The sequence below is a fragment of the Carlito syrichta genome, unplaced genomic scaffold (genome assembly GCF_000164805.1).
Source record: "Carlito syrichta isolate Samal-C Ts95f unplaced genomic scaffold, Tarsius_syrichta-2.0.1 Scaffold65117, whole genome shotgun sequence".
Classification (NCBI taxonomy): Eukaryota; Metazoa; Chordata; class Mammalia; order Primates; family Tarsiidae; genus Carlito; species Carlito syrichta.
In genome coordinates, this window is record NW_007009213.1 from 136,150 (window position 1) to 155,467 (window position 19,318).

The following is a 19,318-nucleotide window of genomic DNA, read 5'->3' on the forward strand; positions in this document are numbered from 1 at the left end:
ACTTCATGAGGTGATAAGTAGAATGTATATTCTGTGGTTGCTGGGTGGAGTGTTCTGTAGGTCTCTTCTAAGTCCATTTGGTCAAGTGTCAAGTTGAAGTTACAGATCTCTTTGTTGATTTTTTGCCTCGATGCTCTATCTAGGGTTGTTAGTGAAGTATTTAAATCTCCAGCTATGATAGTATTAGAGTTAATATCTTTTTTTAGTGTACTTAGTAGCTGCTTTATAAAAGCTGGTGCTCCACTGTTGGGTGCATATAATTTAGGATGGATATTTCTTGTTGTTGGATCAGACCTTTTATCATTGTTTAGTATCCTTCCTTATGTTTTTTTTTTTTTAATTTTTGATAGCTTAAAGGTTGTTTTGCATGATATTAATACCATGACTCCTGCCTTCTTTTGTGATCCATTCACCTGGAAATTCATTTTCCATCCTCTAACTTTGAGTCTATGGACTTTTGTGGTGAGATGAGTTTCTTAGAGACAGTAAATTTCTGGGTCATTTTTATTTTTAATCTAGTTTTCCATTCTGTGTCTTTTCAGTGGTGCATTTAGTCCATTCACACTCAGGCTGATTATTGAAATGTGAGAGTTTGTCTTTGTCATAATGATCTAATAAGGCTGCTTTGCTTTTATTTAGCTTTTGTGTTACATATGTATGTGTTTTCATTTTTGTGGTATGTTGTGTGTTCTTCTGCTTCTGTGTTTGTTTGCAATCTTTTGAAGTATATGGTCTTTCCTTTGTTTCTTTTTTCTTCTGTGTACAGCACCTTTTAAGCTTCTCTTGTATAGCTGGTCTTGAAACAGCATATTCTCTTAGGGATTGGATGTCTGGGAAGGATTTTAATACTCTCTCACTGATGAACCTTAACTTGGCTGGATAGGAAATTCTTGGTTGACATTGTTTGTCTCTGAGTATATTAAAGATTGGAGTCCTAGTCCTTCTGGTGTGCTGTGTTTCTGCAGATAAGTGTGTAGTAAGTCTGATTGTTCTCCCTGGTAGGTAGTCTGATGTTTTTCCCTTGCTGTCTTTAGGATTTTTTCTTTTTTACCTACTTTGTGTAGGCAAATTACTGTTTCTAAGGGTTGGTCTTCTCATAAGATGTCTTGCAAGTATTCTCTGAATCTCTTGTGTTTTTACAGTCATCTCTATAGCCAGATAAGGAGAGTTTTCTTGAATGACCTCATGGAATGTTTGTTCCAGGGTATCTTCTGTTTGTCTTTCTATTTCAGATATTCCAATTGACCTAGGTTTGATTTCTTGATAAAATCTCACATCTCTTGGAGAGTTTCTTCTAAGTTTTTTTTATATATATTTTTAAAAGATTGGGTTAATTCCATATTTTGTTCTTGCAGCTCTGAGATTCTTTCTTCTGCTTTGCCACTTCTATTTCCCATGCTTGTCAGTTTGTCATTTATTTCCTGGATGAAGTTCTTTATTTCAGTTACTTCTGTACTCTTTCTTGAGTTTGTTCAGCTCTGTTGCAATTTCATTTAGTTATTTCCATTGTATTTCTTGATTTTCATTCATCCTATCCAACGATTCTCTGATCTCCGTAAGTACTGCTGAGTATTGTCATTCTTGGAGATAGCCAATTTTTGTGCCCCAGTAGCTGTTCTTTCTAGCACTGACTCTTTGCTGGGACTCTGATGGTAACCAGCAGTTCTTCATTAGTTTTCTTTCATTTGGAACAGCTCTCCTATCTTTCTATTTAATTCTGTTGATCAGTGGAAAATGGAAATGCAGTAACTTCTGATATTTGCTCTACTTTTGTCCTTCTTAGAGTTGAGGTTGTGGGTTTGTCCAGTTATGAAGTAAGGCTGGGGTGGGGTGTTTTGCTGTCTCTTTACAGTTTTGAGCATTTACTAAAAGGATGAGGGGTGCTGCAAAAATTCAGAACTTATTGGCAGGTCACAATGTTTGCTATTTGATGAATAGGCCAGCTGGGACTTGCTCTCCAACTCTACACAATATGACCTTGCAGTGAGTATGCTTGCATAGCCCTTGAGTCCAAGACAGGGTATAAGAGGGAATAAAGAGATGAGAAGGAGAGAAAAAAGGAAAGGAGGAGAAAGAAAAAGAGACACAGAAAATGAAAAAAAGGGCTGGGCACAGTGGCTCAAGTCTGTAATCCCAGCACTTTGGGAGGCTGAAGTGAGGGGACTGCCTGAGCCCATGGGTTCAAGAGCACCTAGGCAACTTGGCAAGACTTGATCTCTACCATAAAACAAAAAATTAGACAGGGGTGGTACCATGTACTTGTAGTTTCGGCTACTTGGAAGGCTGAGGCAGAACCATCTCCTGAGCCCAGCAGGTCTACATTGGGGTAGCCATGACAGTGTGTGCTACCGTACTCCAGTCTGGGTAATGGAGTGAAACTCCAACTAAAAAATTTTAAAAAAAGAAAAAGAAAAGAAAGTAAAAAAAAAAAAACAGAGAAAGAACACAGAAAGAGATATAGAAGAAGGAAAGAAAAGAGAAAACCAACCAACTAACAAAGCAACCAAATGAGACAATCAAACACACAAACCAGTACTGTCACCAGTCTCCTTCTCAGTCAGTTCTGCTGTTTGCAAGTATCAACCAGCAGCTGGCTCAGGGTAGAGGGTGGATTATCTGGGGTTCTGCATCTGCAGTTACCCTCCAGGGCTTGTGCACTGGGGGCAATGTTCTCTGAGGTCGCAAAGTGCAGCCCCAACGCAATGCAGAGATCAGTGCCTGGTCTCAAGATGCAGTTCTGCTGTTCTGCTGCGGCCGCCCTGGAGCACTTCTCTGCCCAAGTGTTAGAGATTCTGCTCAGTTTCTCTAAGCTATTGCTCCCGTCCTAGCAATTACCTGTCTCCAGATCCCAGGACATGATTGTAATGCTCTGGAGCCCTGTTTAGGCTTGGGTTGGGCTCTCCTGATTGCTTCCTTGGGAGTCTGCCTCAGGCTGTCTCCCCACATTCACCTCACAACTCTCACTGCTAGCTTTAAGCTCGCTCCAGCAGATTTTCCTGGGAAAATTTTCCAAATTGTCTGTTGCTGGGTCTTCTGCTCCAGTTGCATGTGTCTGTGTTTGGTCCAGTGTGGGGGTGAGGCGCCTGTCTCTCCAGTTTCATGTACTTGGAGTATCCTCTCTGGGCAAATGATGGATCAATTTCAGAGGGGTGCAGAGATCACCCCTTGGTCTCAGGATGCAGGCTACTCAGGATATAAGCAGCTCAGAGTTGGACAAGATAAAGCAGGTCTCTGCCCAGTTCTGGGACAGAGAAAATGGTGGTAGTTTGGGTGTGTGTGTGTGTGCCCCCCCCATCGGTGGAGTTCAGCTCTAGATTTCCTCCCCCTGCTTTTTCTATAGTCCCTGCTGCCCATGCCAGGCCTATTGCTACAAGTGGTGGTGTGGGCCAGGTGCCAGGTGATCTCTTCTGCTTTTTCCCAAGAAATGCCCCAGGGGTGGTGGATCCTTCTGTGTGCAGTGGGTGCTGAATTCAGAGCAGAAGCAAATTGCACCTGTTTCTTCAGGGGTCACTGGGCACTTGTTCTCATGTCTCTCCTCAGTTGAACATTCTCTCACCCACTTGCACAGACGCGGATTAGTTTTCTTGTGCACTCACCTATGCAGAGACTCTCACACTCTGACCAGATCTGATGCCATCTTGTCGCATTCTTCATCTTCCCATATTTTTATTTGCTAAGTTGATTCTCTGAACTCAAAAGGAAAGGTTTCATTTTCATTTGCGTTAAATTTCATATTATTGGATTCAGGCCTTAATTTAGTTGGTAGGTATTTTTGTGAATACTGATATTTTTTTCAATAAACCTATTAGCTTCTCCTCACAGCATTTTTCAGCTATTAATACAAATTTGCTGAATTGATCTCTTTCATACAATTTTCCAGGTTTACTGGCAAAATATTATGGACAGGACTAAGGACAAGAGCTAGGTTATGCTATTAGACACCTTCTTCCAATTTTTCTTCCATTAAACAATCCCCTTTAGGTCTTTTTGTTCATTCAGTTATCAATCTATCTAATTGTCCTTATATGGTGCCACGATTTCTCTCTCCATCATGGGACCAATTATGACATGAGGCAACTTTTTATGGACACTCTTGTCTCTCCATATATCACATCTGCCATGTTTCCTAATGCAGTAATCCACAGTTGTTATAAACTTGAGCACTGGAGTCAGATAGACTTCTGTTCAGTGCAGTGCCCACTACTTACTAGCTGTATGGCCATGGGCAGGTTAGGTAAGTACTCTGTCCACAGGTCAAAATGAAGAAATCAAAGTTTAATGAAAGTACCTACTTTCTAGGGTTAATATGGTTTCTGTGCAGATATAGTACAATAAAGCATGTCAAGTCCTTACAAGAAGACACTTGTACATCATAAGGACTCAATAAATATTTATTTTCCAATCCATAAACATTTTAACTTCTCCAGAGGATATTGAATTGTAATCTCCATGAGAACAGCATCCATGTCAATTTTTGCTTAGCACTGCATCTCCAGTACCCTATGCAGTGCCAAGAAGGTATTCAACGCATATTTGTTAAAAAAAATAAAAAAGTAAACAATTATTCTCCATGAAATTTGTACTAATAATCACATAGACACAAGAACACAGTGAAGAATATTATTAAGTCATCAAATAAAACGATTTCCCCAGCCCACCAATCACACCACATGGCTCTGCACAGAACAGCTGCTCTGATTCAAGAATTGTTAAGGGAATATATTTTTCACTGCTGTGCTGAAGAGTCTAAAATCAGGAACCTCATTGCATTACAATTTGCCTTTTTCTCCAGACTGAGAAGAATGTAGATAATCATAAAGACCAGAGATATTAGGCAAGGAAACTCTGAACCTGATGTTGATTCTTGGTGCTGGAAGGACTGGTGCTGGAAGGACTGGGGAGAGCAGGCACAAAACTAAGAGCACAAAGTCCTGAGCAGGAGACATAAAGCCAAGGTAAATGAGCATACTGAATTAAGAAAGGAAGAGCAGACGATGCCAACAGTGTATGGGTACTGTGCCTCACAAGCACACAGAAGGAGATGGTATCAGAGGTAAATGGTGGACAGCATGTGAGGGATCAGATGTTGGACTTAGATAAGAATCAAACCCCACCTCTGATTTCTACCTTGAGCATGTCATACAAGGAGGAATTGATACCAAGCCTATTAATAGTATTCCAGGTCACGTGGAACATACTCTAAGATAGACCACATCTCAGTCATAAATCAAGTAAAAACAAATTTCATAAGTTTGAAATTTTGCCATGCACCTTCTCAGACCACAGAGGAATAAAAACAAATATCAACACCAACATAGTTCCCCCAAAATCCACAAAGATATGGACACTAAACAGCATGATACTAAGCAGCTCTTGGGTCAACATGGAAATTAAAGCAGAGATTAAAAGATACCGGGAAACAAATGAAAATGAAGAAACACCTTACCAAAATCTCTGGGATACTATGAAAGCAGTAGTAAGAGGGAATTCATATCTCTACATACGCACATGAAGAAAATAGAAAGATCACAAGTAAACAGCTTAACGAGTCACCTAAGGAAGCTAGAAAAGCAAGACCATCAAAACCCTAATTTCAGCAGAAGAATCCAGATCACCAAAATAAAAGCCCAAATCTGGGACATAGAAGACAAAAAGATAATTTTAAAAAATCAATGAAACAAAAAGCTGGTTCTTTGAAAAGATAAACAAGATTTATGGTCCCCTAGCTAGACTGACCAAGAAAAAGAGAGAAAAATTCCAAATAAACACAATCAGAAACACAAAAGATCAAGTCACATCTGACCCTGAAGACATACAAGAGATTATTAGAGACTACTATGTACAAATGTATGGAAACAAACTTGAAAACCTAAAGGAAATGGGGGACTTTCTGGCATCACACAACTTGCCTAGATTGAAACAAGAAGAAATCGAGACCCTAAATAGACCAATAACAATTCAGGAAATTGGCTATAGGTCATGAGAAAACTACCTTAAAAAAAAAAAAAAAGCCCTGGACCAGATGGTTTTCCAGCAGAATTCTACAAAACATACAAGGAGGAATTGACACCAAGCCTATTAAAAGTATTCCAGGTGATTGAGAAAGATGGAACTCTCCCCAAATCATTTTATGGAGTTAACATCACATTGATACCCAAGCCAGATAAAGACCCAACAAAGAAAGAGAACCATATCAAGGCCGATATCCTTGATGAACATAGATGCTAAAATTCTCAACAAGATCCTAGCAAATCACATTCAACAACACATCTCAAAAATCATCCACTATGACCAAGTAGGCTTTATCCCTCGGATGCAAGACAGATTCAACATTCGTAAGACCATAAACATAATTAAATACATCAATAGATGTATAAACAAAAACCACATGATTGTATCAGTAGATGCAGAAAAAGCTTTTGATAAAATCCAGCACCCCTTTTTGATAAAAACCCTCAAACATCTAGGCATAGATGGAACATACGTCAAAATAGTAAGAGCCATATATGAGAAACACACAGTCAGCATACTGCTAAACAGACAGAAATTGGAGTCATTTCCCCTGAAAACTGGCACAAGACAAGGATGTCCACTCTTACCCCTCCTGTACAACATAGTTTTGGAAGTCCTAGCTAGGTCAATTGGAGAAGAGAAGCAATCAGGAGCAACCAAATAGGAAAAGAGGAAGTCAAGTTATCTCTCTTTGCAGACTACATGATTCTATACCTTGAAAACCCAAGAGAATCTGTCAAAAACATCCTTGCACTGATAAAGGACTTTGGCAAAGTCCCAGGGTATAAAATAAATGTGCAAAAGGCAATTGAATTTCTATACACCAATAATAAACAGACAGAAACCCAAATAAAAAGCACAATTTCATTCACAATAACCACAAAAAAAAAAAAGAAAAAAGAAATGCCTAACCAGAGATGTGAAAGAACTTTAAAATGAAAACTAAAAAACACTGCTCAAAGAAATCAAAGATGACACAAACAAGTGGAAAATTATTCCATGCTCATGGATTGGAAGAATCAATATTGCAAAGATGTCCTAAGGCAATCTACAGATTTAACACAATACCCATCAAATTACCAGCAGCATTCTTCTCAGACCTAGAAACAACAATATAGAAATTCATATGGAAACATCAACTACCAAGAATAGCCAAAATAATCCTCAGCAAAAACAAAACAAAACAGAACATATAACACTCCCAGACTTTAAACTTTATTATAAAGCTACAATAATCAAAACAGCCTGGTATTGGTACAAGAACAGACATATAGATCAGTGGAATAGAACTGAGATTTCAGAAGCAAAACCTCAATTTCAACAAAGCCTCCACCACCAATCACTGAGGAGACGAGAACTTGTTCAGTAAATGGTGCTGGGAAAACTGGCTGACCAATGAAGAAGATTGAAACAGAACCTCTACCTATCCCCATACACAAGAGTTAACTCTAAATGGATCAGAGACCTAAATGTAAAACCTCAGACTATAAGAACCTAAGAAAATGCAGGAGACATTCTTATGGAAATTGGAACTGGCAACCAATTCTTGATCAAAACCATAAGGGCCCATGCCGAAAGAGATAAGATAGACAAGTAGGACCTTATCAAACTGACAAGCTTCTGCAAAACCAAAGAAACCATCAAGAGAGCAGGGAGACAGCCCACAGAATGGGAAAAAATATTTGCCAACTCCATGTCTGACAAAGGCCTAACATCTAGGATCTACAAGGAACTCAAACGAGTTGAAAAGAAAAAAACAAACAGCTCCATTACAAAGTTTGCAAAAGATATGAATAGACACTTCTCAAAAGAAGACATAGGAGCAGCCAACAGATACATGAAAAAATGTTTGGTCTCACTATTTATCAAGGAGCTGCAAAGTAAAACTACACTGAGATACCACCTAACTCCAGTCAGGATGGCCACTCAAAAAATAACAGATGCTGGAGAGGATGTGGCAAAAAGGAAACACTTCTACACTGTTGGTGGGAGTGTGAAATAGTACAGCCTCTGTGGAAAGCAGTGTGGCAATTCCTAAAAGTTCTAAAAATCAACCTTCCATATGACCCTGCAATCCCCCTACTGGGAATATACCCGGAAGAACTCAAATCACACTATAGAAAAGAAACCTGGACATATATGTTTATCGCAGCATTGTTCACAATAGCAAGAGCATGGAACCAACCACGCTGTCCATCAAAAGAGGACTGGATTTTTAAAATGTGGTACATATACACAGTGGAATATTACACAGCCATAAAGATGAACAAAATCATGAACTTCACAGCAAACTGGATAGAATTAGAGTCTATAATCCTGAGTGATCATTCACAGAAACAAAGAACTGAGTATCACATGTTCTCACTCATAAGTGGACCTTGAACAACTACCATAATACTTTCAGAAAAGGATTGACAGTAGCAGGAAACTGCAAGGGGGAGGCGGGGCGTGGAGGTGGGATTGACAGTAGGGGAAATCTGTCTGGGAAAGAGGGAGCACACCTCATCAACAAGAGTACCTGCATAATGAATATTTGTATACCTAACCCTGAATTGTACCCCACAATTTTAAAATAAAAAAATTTAAATGTTAAAAAAATAAAATAAAATTACATTCTCATGATATTAAAAAAATAAATAAAAAAGAAAGAATATATAAGTAATCTCTGTGGGAAATACAGAAAAACATCATGGAAAGATCATCTATTAGTATCTCCAAAACCTACCTAATCATAAAGATTTCTTTGTTAAACATCAATTTCTAAACTTGCGCCCCCAGATTGACTAAGTCACACTCTATAGGGGAGAGGCGTTCAGAGAGCATTACTAATAAAGATATCAGATGACTCTTATAACCAAACAAAACTGAGAAACCCTGCTTAGTTCAATCTTTTCTAATTATCTGAAAGCCCTCAAGTATGTTTCATGTACCAGTAGTATCAACATCACTGGGGACTGGTTGGAAGTTCAGGCTCTCAGGCCCCATCCCAGAGGTCTGCAGATTACACATTGAAAATTATTGCACTAATTTGTTCTTCTAGGAAATCTTTTTTCCTTCCCCCAATTCTCTCTCTCTCTCTCTCTCTCTCTCTCTCTCTCTCTCTCTTTAATTTTAAGTAGTGAAACATTTGCCTTGCCTTGGTGTTCTGACATAGCTTCTTTCCTCCACAATTTGACCATAATAGGGTTATTGAAGTTACTGATCAGTGTTAAATCATCTTGGTATTTGTGACACCCTTTAGGAGCTCAATAATTCATTATACTGCACTAAAGTAAAGTATTACCTATGGTGAATCAAAAGTCTAATGTGAAAGTTGTCAGTTACCTAAAATGAAAGACATTTCTGGAAATATTAAAAGTTTGTAATGTTCTACTATTCCTGTGTATCAAATGGGTCCTTTCAAGAAAGCAGAAGTCCCTATATGTATTTAGAATTATATAATAGAGGCACTTAATGAGAAAGTTTACAGAAAAACTAAAAAGCCATGTAAAGCAGTGGGGCCACCCCCTAATTTTATCCACAGCAATAAGCCATTTTCATTCCAAGGGTATAAGGAAAAAAGTAGGGAACCAGTGTTGTTCTACCTCAGGGCTGCAGTTACCCAGTGAAAATGGAAAGTGAACAGATCTTTAAAACAAAAGAGAGAGGGGAGATGTAGTTACTGCCAGAGATACTGACGGGCAGAGAGATGGGGAGAAACACCACGGCTTGCCCTCCCCCCCCCCCGAGTCTCCCCATAATGCTTTCCTCTGGCTGAATCCAGCTGGGAGACAGTTAGCTCAGAATTCTGAAAAATGCAACTACAGGGAAGTACAAGAGATTAAAGGGACAAGACAGGCACAGGGAAGAAACTATAAAACAACAGAGTAAAACCAAAGAATGTGTCGGGTGATAATAAAGAAAATAATAGTAATTAATGAAATAGAAAATCATAGCTGGATAGAGATAATTAACCAAACCAAATAAGTTCAATTCTAAAGTTAACCACCTAAAGAAGAAATAGCCTGTATTATGAAGAAAAGAAAATATTCAATAGATTATATCAGAGAGAAAGCAGGCCAAATATCTCATTGACTCACCTCAGCTTTGATGCCATTTCTTCATTTTTTAAATAAATGTGTACTGAGCAACTATTATGTACTGGCCTTGTTCTGAACAATGGGAGATTACTGGTGAACAAGACAAAGAAGATAAGATATGGAGTTGATATTCTAATGAAGCAGATATATAACAAATAAAACTAAGACTAAGATAGTTGCATATTAACTATGAAAAAGTTTAAAATAGAATGATGAGATTAAAGGGTGATTGTGTGACTCTTTAAAGTCATGAGTATAAGCTCAGGGGAGCACTAAGAAGGTGACATTTAATCTGAGATGGTGATAATAGGTACCAATTTGTGAAGATCTGAAGATGACATTTTTCGAATCCTAAAGATAAAAATAAGCTCGATATATTAGATAATAGAAAACAGGCCAGTGTAGCAAGGGAAGTGGATGGAATGGAAAGTGAAGGGGATAGTTAGATAAAGTCCAGATTGTATGGAAATTTCTAAGTCTATAGATCTCTCCATTCCAAGATTGTAAGAATTTACCTTTATTCTAAAAGTAGTAGAATGTCATTGGTGGATTATATGGCTTATTTTTAGAAGTTACTTGGATGGTGACTATGGAAAGAAGGAGCTAACCTGCTCCTGAATTCACCCATTTGAAAGATGATGGTGGGTTAGCCCAAGTTAGTTGTCTGAGAGACATAAAAACATGGTCAGATCTGGGGAATGGACTGTGAAGAGACACTAGGAATTAGAGGTGAGTTCCATTTAAAAGGCAAGAAACAAGAGGAATCAAGGTGAGAGATAGATGAAAGCCTTGATTATAAGAACATGCATTTTCAATGGGAGTGATGTTCCTTCAGGGGTAAAATTTTCTTAGGGGGCCAAGAATATCTCACACTTTTGCACATATAAAGCATAGATATCTATATAGCACTTTAGTATACAGTATATCTCTGGTTTTAAAATTACATGGAAGTTGACATTAGGAAAAAAAACTCCTTAAAGATTCCTTCGGGATGGGAGTGATAATGAAAAAGTTCTAGACACACTGATCCCCGGAGATGATGGTGTAATTTCTTTAGATGGGAACACCTGGGCAAGAAGTTTGATGGGGGTTCTCTTTGGGACAGAGTAAGAAGCCTATGAGACACCCACAGAAAGATGAAAAATAAGCAGCAGAATATACATGTTGAGAATGCAGAGAAGTAAAAAGTCGATATTCAAATTTGTGATATGTGTGAGAAAATATAACATTTAAAGCTATGACACTGAGACAGTCTACTGGAAAGAGTATATAACTAGAAAAGAAAAAGGAACTCAGGTAATTTTTGGGAGAACCTCTAACATTTAGAAGTCAAACAGATAAGAAGGAGCCAGCAACATACCTAAGATGTCACAGCCAAAAGAAAGGTATGAGTCATGAAGTCAAGAGAAGAAAACATTTCAAGAAGGAGGAAGAAAGTAAGCTGAATTTGCAGAGAGATAAAATAGAAACAGAAAAGGTTCACTAGCTATGGCAGCACGGTCACAATCCATGTTACTTTGACAAAAATCTTCTTAATGTGGTAGGAACTAAAGTCTGATTGATGTGGCAAGAAGACAGACTAGGAGGGGAGAAAACTGAAAGAGCAAATATACATAACTCATGCTAGAAGGTTTGCTCTGAATGAAGAACAGATGGAAAATCAGCCAGAATGAAAATGGGGTTAAGGAAGATTCTCCCCCATCACCTAGGATGAAAGATTCTAGAACAAGTATGTCTATGTTAGGAATGATGAGTGAATAGGGGCATTGAAGACACAGGAGAAAGGTTAATGTCATTTATATCGCAGATGTTCTTGAGGACAAATAGGTAGCTAAAGTGGAATGGAAGAAAGATCATTGGCAGTCAAGGGACTGAGAGGAAATCCACTAAAGGTACACTGAGATCATTGAGAATAGTCTCAGAAATAGAGATGTAAAAGAAGACAGTGAATTAGGTATTAAGGAGTCATAGATAAAGAGGTAAGATGTTGCAGAAGAATACGTGGCAAGATCTGATGGCATGAATTTCACAAAAGCAGTGGTTTTGAAGAGGAGAAAATAGGCAGTTTATACGTGGTCATCTTCATGCTCTGAGATTCTTGGGGGAAAAAGGGAGGAAGGATTCCCATGCAACTCCCTCTAGAGCAGACAATTTGTAAAGGGCAGCTAGATTTCTGTTAAGGCAAGAAGGTGAAAGGAAAGTTTAGAAGAGGAGTGTGGATATAGAATAGTTCACAGTTAATAGATCATGAATCCACAGGGCACAATGAAAAGTTCTGTGAAAAATCACAGCTAATTAGTAACTGTCGAGTGTCGCAAGAAGAGAGAGATTTTGCAATGAATAGCTCTGTGTGGTGAGAACAGAAGAGAACAGCTGTGGAAATCATGATTGGAATAACTCTAGAAATCTCTCGTGTGTAGAGAGTAGCCAGGTCAAGCTGGACATCTACCCTTTCTGGTTACTCAGAGGGCATGGCAAGCAAAGAGTGAGCAAAGGGTCCTTTGGGGTTGCTCCCTGAGATAGCTGTGACATCTGAGAGAGAAAATAGTGTGGCATTTAAGACACAGGAGAAAGAAAGGTTAATGCCATTCTTATTGCAGTTATTGTTGAGGACATGATATACAAATAGGTAGCTAAAGTGGAATGGAAGAAAGATAGAGGGATAGAGATGGAAAGTAGGGGCTGGTGCTGAGGATCATTATAACCCTGCAACCCTCGGAGTTGTGGCAGCACTTGTTACATCACCCTCAGTCTCTCATTACTGAGGTGCATTCATGGTGGATGAGACACAGGAAAAGAGTGAGTTTCAAATATTTAGCTATGGAACCCTTTATTCAAATGAAAGTTTAAATAAAGGCTCAACCCAAAAATGATTACAAAGCAGACCTACTTTTGCCTCTCAACTCTGAGACTTCAGAGAGATCTCAGATCTTCTGGGGGATTAAAGAGCATGCTTTACCCACTCCAGGATAGTCTGATCCCTCAACTATCCAAATCTCAAATTCCAAATCTCATATTCAATACTAATATTATTCAAACCATTCCATCTACCATTTGCAGCTATGACATGAGTAGTAAAGCCTCAATAATTTTGAATAATGAGACTAATATGATTTAGTAACAAAACAAAATTACCAATATTTTGTTAACAAAATGCAATTTTATTACTCTCAAGTAGAGAATATGTTATAAACTGAGTTACAAATGGATATTATTAAGCTAAATGAAATAAGTTCATGTAAAATTACAACACACAGTAGGCCTACATAATATGATGATGTATCACAAACGTGAATTCTTTAGCATAAGAGAAATAATTGCTGTGGCTGAGAAATTGAAGGCAGAGCAAAAAATGTCTTTAAGTTATAGAGTCCTTGGTTTTTAAAGTCACTATTTTAGTTTAAAGCCTCCCTTAAATGTAATACCATGAAGAATCACAGATAAAGAATTTATGCCAGTATTTACTTGGAAAACGTAAGTATATAAAATTGTAGCAAATCTGAATTGAATATGATTGGAGGTAATAAAAGACCATTGTAAGTTTAGGTATGGGTCCTTGATGATATTCTGAGATGGTGCATTAAAGCAAAATTGATAGACACTGAGTTAAATAAGATCTGGTAATTTATATATGTGTGCAATTCCTAAAAAATAATAACCTAAAGCAGAGCAGATCAAACATCAATGTGAATATGGATCACCTGGGGATCATGTTAGGGATGCAGGTTCTGATTTCATTGGTCTGGGATGAGATCCGTGATTCTAAATTTTTCATGTGATGAAAATGCTACAGGTCTTAGGACCACATTTTGAGTGAAAAGGTGCTAATGCATTCAGACTTTATGTAAGAAAGTTTAATAGATATAGTGTAATATTTATGATATTGCATATATTTCATTAAAAGGGAGAGGAACATTTTAAAATTATTTTATTACAAAATTTAGACATAGGATTTGTCTTTACTAAGCAGAATGATTCTTTAATTTCAGCTCACTGTCATCTGTTTTCTCATCCACACTTCCCCTTAAGCACTTAGTAGAGGACATTTTGTAATGCATTAAGCAAATTATGTAGAAATATTAACTGTAGTATTCCACAACTCAAATATACTAATGTTGGCATATGGGTCCTGCAATTGACTCTTCTTACATTTTTAAAAGAGTATCTCTTTAGGTAAGTTTATTTTTAGTTCACTAATATCCTTTAGCTAGTGAACTCACCTAAACATGTTTAAACAAAATGGGTTTATTCACTCATAAGTAAAGCCAGTAATTAGAGGGTGTATCATCAAAAACTCTTATTTTTCAATAGAAAGATAGAGATCCCAGTGACTTCATATGCCCAATATCACAAAGGAAGCCAGAGCAAGGATTAGTATCCATATCTTCCATTTTTCTTTGAAATTTTAGAGAAAAATGTGAATCTTAGTGCCTTCTGACCTGAAACTCAAATATTGCTTATCTTGTAATTGTGAAATCCTGACTAAATAAAATCCTCAAAATATTCTTGGTTTGCAGCTATTTTTTTTTTCTCTTTAGCTTGAAGAAAAAACACTGACAGCCAAGAAACATTTTACCCATCAATGTTGTCTTTCAGAAATGAGAAAAAAACAAAAATTTCCCAAACAAAAGCTAAGGGAGTTTATTACCACCAGGGCTGCCTGCAAGAATTTTTAAAAGGAGTTATTTGAATTGAAAAAATGCTGCTAATTAATAACGTAAAACTCTCCAAAGAACAGAACTCAATGGCATAAGTAATATTAATCAATATTCAGAATATAGGACTGTAATGGTGATGTATAGAGTAATTTTATCCATAGTATGAGAATTAAAGGACAACAGTATTAATAATAAATAGAGCTAAAATAAACCATCAAGAAAGGCATATTGCAAAATATTGTAAATTCAGACACAAAAAACAGAAAATGTGGTGAGAGGGAGTAAATGTTTAGAGTTGTCTGCAATCAAATTTAAACTGTGATTAGCTTGAAATTGACTGTTATATGTTATATGTGTTAGTTTTTCTTTATAAGCCTCATGGTAATCAAAAATCTGTAGGAGATAAGCAAACATAAAAATGATCCAATGAATACCATTATAGGCTTACAATATATTACAATCTCAGAGTGTGATACATTCAGATTTATTCTTTTTGCTCAGAATCGCTTTAACTATTTAGGGTCTTTTTTTGTTTCATATGAACTGTAGAATTTTTTTTTTTTTTTTTGGAATTGAAATCTCACTCTGTCACTCAGGCTGGAGGGCAGTGGCATGCTCCCAGCCACCACAGCCACCACCTGGTGGGCTCCTGCGATCCTTCTGCCTCAGCCTTCCAAGTAGCTGGAACTACAGGCACACACTACCACGCCTGGTTAATTTTTTAGTTATTATTTTATGAAAAATTACATCAGTGTCTTAACAGGAACTGCATTGAGCCTCTAGATTTCTCTGGGTATTATGGTCGCTTTAGTGGTTCTAATTCTTCTAACTCATGAGCATGGGTTGACGTTCCATTTGTTTGCGTCCTCTTCAATTTCTTTCATCAGTGTTTTGTAGTTTTCCTTGTAGAATGTTTGTACTTCCTTGGTTAAATCTTTTCCTAGTTATTTTTTTTGTAGCTATTGTAAATTGGATTGCCTTCTTGACTTCTTTCTCAGCTACTTTATTATTGGTATAGAGAAATGCTACTTTTTTTTCTGAACAATTACAGCTCAGCTTTATTGAAAAATAGAACCCACATTTGTTCTAGTGACCATATTACAGTAAAATGTCCTCTGATCACAATTGCTACTTATTTTTGTATGTTGAATTTATAATCTGGAATTTTAGTGAATTTATTATCAGATCTGAGAAGTTTTTGTTAAAGTCTTTAGGTTTTTTTAATCTAGATATAAGATCATATTATGAACAAAGAGGGAAAATTTGACTTCTTTCTTTCCAATTTGGATGACTTATTATTTGATTGTTCTGTCTAGGGCTTCCAGTATTATGTTAAGTAGGAGTGGTGAAAGTGGGCATCCTTGCATCATTCTAGTTCTTAGATGAAAGACTTTTAGGTTTTTTCAATTTAATATGATGTTAGCTGTGAGTTTGTTATATATGTCTTTTATTATGTTAAGGTTTGTCTCTTCTATTTTTAGTTTGTTGAGTTGAATTCTATCAAATGCATTTCTGCATCTATTGAGAAGATCATACAATTTTTTTTTTATCCTTTTGTTGATGGGATGTATCATGCTTATTGATTTGCAAGTGTTGAGCCATTTTTGCATCCCTGAAATAAATCCTACTTGATTATGATATATTATCTTTTTGATGTACTGTTGGATTCAGTTTGTTAGTATTCTACTGAGGATTTTTGCATTTATTTTCATCTGGAATATTGGTCTGTAGTTTTTCTGCTTGTTGCATCCTTGTCTGGTTTTGGTATCAGGGGAATGCTGGCCTCATGAATGGCTTTGGGAGAATTCCCTGGTCTTAACATTTTTTGAATAGTTTGAGAACTAGTGTTAGTTCTTCGTAAGTTTGATAGAATTCGACAGTGAAGCTCTCCAGTCCTGAATTTACCTTTGTTTGGTAACTTTTTATTACTGATTTAATATCATTTCTTATTACTGATCTGTTTGAGTTTTTAATTTGTAAATGAATCTTGGTAAGTTGTATGTGTCCAGAAATTTTCTTGTTTTGCTTCCTCGAGTTTTTCCAGTTTATTGGTTTCCAGTTTATTTGTAATAGTTTCTGATGATCTTTTGTATTTCTGTAGTATCTATTGTAATGTCTCCTTTTTCCTTTCTGATTTTATTTATTTGGGTCCTCTCTTTTTTCTTGATTAGCAAAAGGGTGATCAATTTTACATTTTAAAAACAACCAAAAATTTTGCTTAGGTGATCCTTTGTATTGTTTTTAGCTTCTGTTTTGTTTAGCTATGTTCTGATTATTAATATTTCTTTCCTTTTATTAATTTTTGGTTTGTTTTGTTCTTGATTTTCTAGTTTTTTGAGGTGCATAGTTTGTTTATTTGAACTCTTTCTACTTTCTTGATGTATGTATTTATTAAATTGCTATAAATTTTCCTCCTAGCACTGATTTTCCTGTATCCCATAGGTTGTGGTATGTTGTGTTTTTATTTTTATTTGTGTCCATAAATATTTTAAATTTTTTTATTTCATTTTTGATCCAATGGCCATCCAGGAGCATGTTGTTTAAATTCCATATATTTATGCCATTCCAGAGTTACTCTTGTTATGGAGTTCTAATTTTATTCCATCATGTCTCAGAAGATACTTGATAGATTCCCATTTTGAAAAGTTGGTTGGTAATTGTTTTCTGTCCTAGTTCATGGTCTTTCCTGGAGAATATTTCACGTGCTAAAGAAAAGGATGTGTATTTTTTAGCTCTTGGATGAAATTTTCTGTAAATACCTGAGTTAGGTTCATTTAGTTTAATATGCAGTTTAAGTGTACCGTTTCTATGTTGGATTTCTTTTTTTTTTCTTTTATTTTTTTTTAAATATGTGGGGTACAATTCAGGGTTAGGTATACAAACGTTTATTATGCAGGTACCCATGTTGATGAGTTGTGCCCCCGCCCTTCCCCAGGCAGATTTCCACTACTGCCAATCCTGCTTCTCCACTCCCCTTCTTCCCCAGGCAGTCTCCCACTACTGCCAATCCTTTTCTTATAGTATTATGGTAGTTGTTCAAGGTCCACTTATGAGTGAGAACATGTGATACTCAGTTCTTTGTTTCTGTGAATGATCACTCAAAATTATAGACTCTAAGTCCATCCAAGTTGCTGCAAAGTTCATGACTTTGTTCTTTATGGCTGCATAATATTCCATCATGTATATGTACCACATTTTTTTTATCCAGTCCTCTTTTGATAGGCAGCACAGTTGGTTCCATGTTCTTGCTACTATGAACAATGCTGCGATAAACATACGCGTGCAGTTATCTTTTTATAGAGTGATTTGAGTTCTTCCAGGTATATTCCCAGTAGGGGGATTGCAGGGTCATATGGAAGGTCGATTGTTTGATCTTTTAGTAATCACCACACTGTTTTCCACAGAGGTTGTACTAGCTTACACTCCACCAACAGTGTGGAAGTGTTCCCTTTCACCACATCGTCTCCGGCATCTGTTGTTTTTTGAATTATTGATGGTGGCCATCCTGACTGGAGTTAGGTGGTATCTCAGTGTTTTAATTTGCATTTCTTTGATAACTAGTGAAGATGAAAATTTATTCATGTATCTGTTGGCTGCTTATACATCTTCTTTTGAGAAGTGTTTATTTATATTTTTCCCACTTTGTAATGGGGCTGTTTGGTTTTTTTCTTTTCAGCACATTTGAGTTCCTTGTAGATCCTCTGGGAACATAAACGACCATGAGTCGCCAAAACAACCTTCAGCAAAAAAAGAAAAGCATGAGGTAGCACATTCCCAGACTTTAAACTCTATTATAAAGCTACAATAATCAAAACAGCCTGGTATTGGTACAAGAACAGGTATATAGACCAATGGAACAGGATAGAGATTCCAGAAGCAAAACATCAATTTCTCAACCAACTCATCAACAATGCTTCCACCACCAACACCACACCAAAGAAAGGGTGTTGAAGTCTCCAACTATTATTGTATTAAAGTTTATTTCTCCCTTTAGATCTAAAGATCTTTGTTTTATTTAACTGGGTGCTCCAGTGTTGGGTGCAAATATATTTAGGATTGTTATATATTCTTGCTGAATTGATCCTTTTATCTTTACATCATGACCTTATTTGTTCTTTTTATTGTTTTTGACACAAATTATTTTATCGGGTGCAAACATATCTACTCCTTCTTATTTTTGCTTTCCATTTGCATGTAATAACTCTTTTCATTCTTTTGCTTTCAGTCTATATATGCCTTTACAGGTGAGATGAGTTTCTTACAAGATGCATATAGTTGAGACATTTTTTAACTCATTCAGCCAGTCTATACCCTTTTGATGGAGAGTTTAATCTTAATTTGTTTACGTTCAAGATTATTATTGATATGTGAGGGTTTTTTCCTGTCATTTTATTAACTGACTTTTGGTTGCTTTGTATATCTTTTTAAAATTTCTCTCTTATTACATAACATGGTAGTTTGTTGGTTTTCTGTAGTAGCAACATTTATTTATTTTTTCCTTAATTGAGTGTTTGATCTTCCAATTGGTTTTATATTGTGTTTTTCATGATGGTTTTATGCACACATATG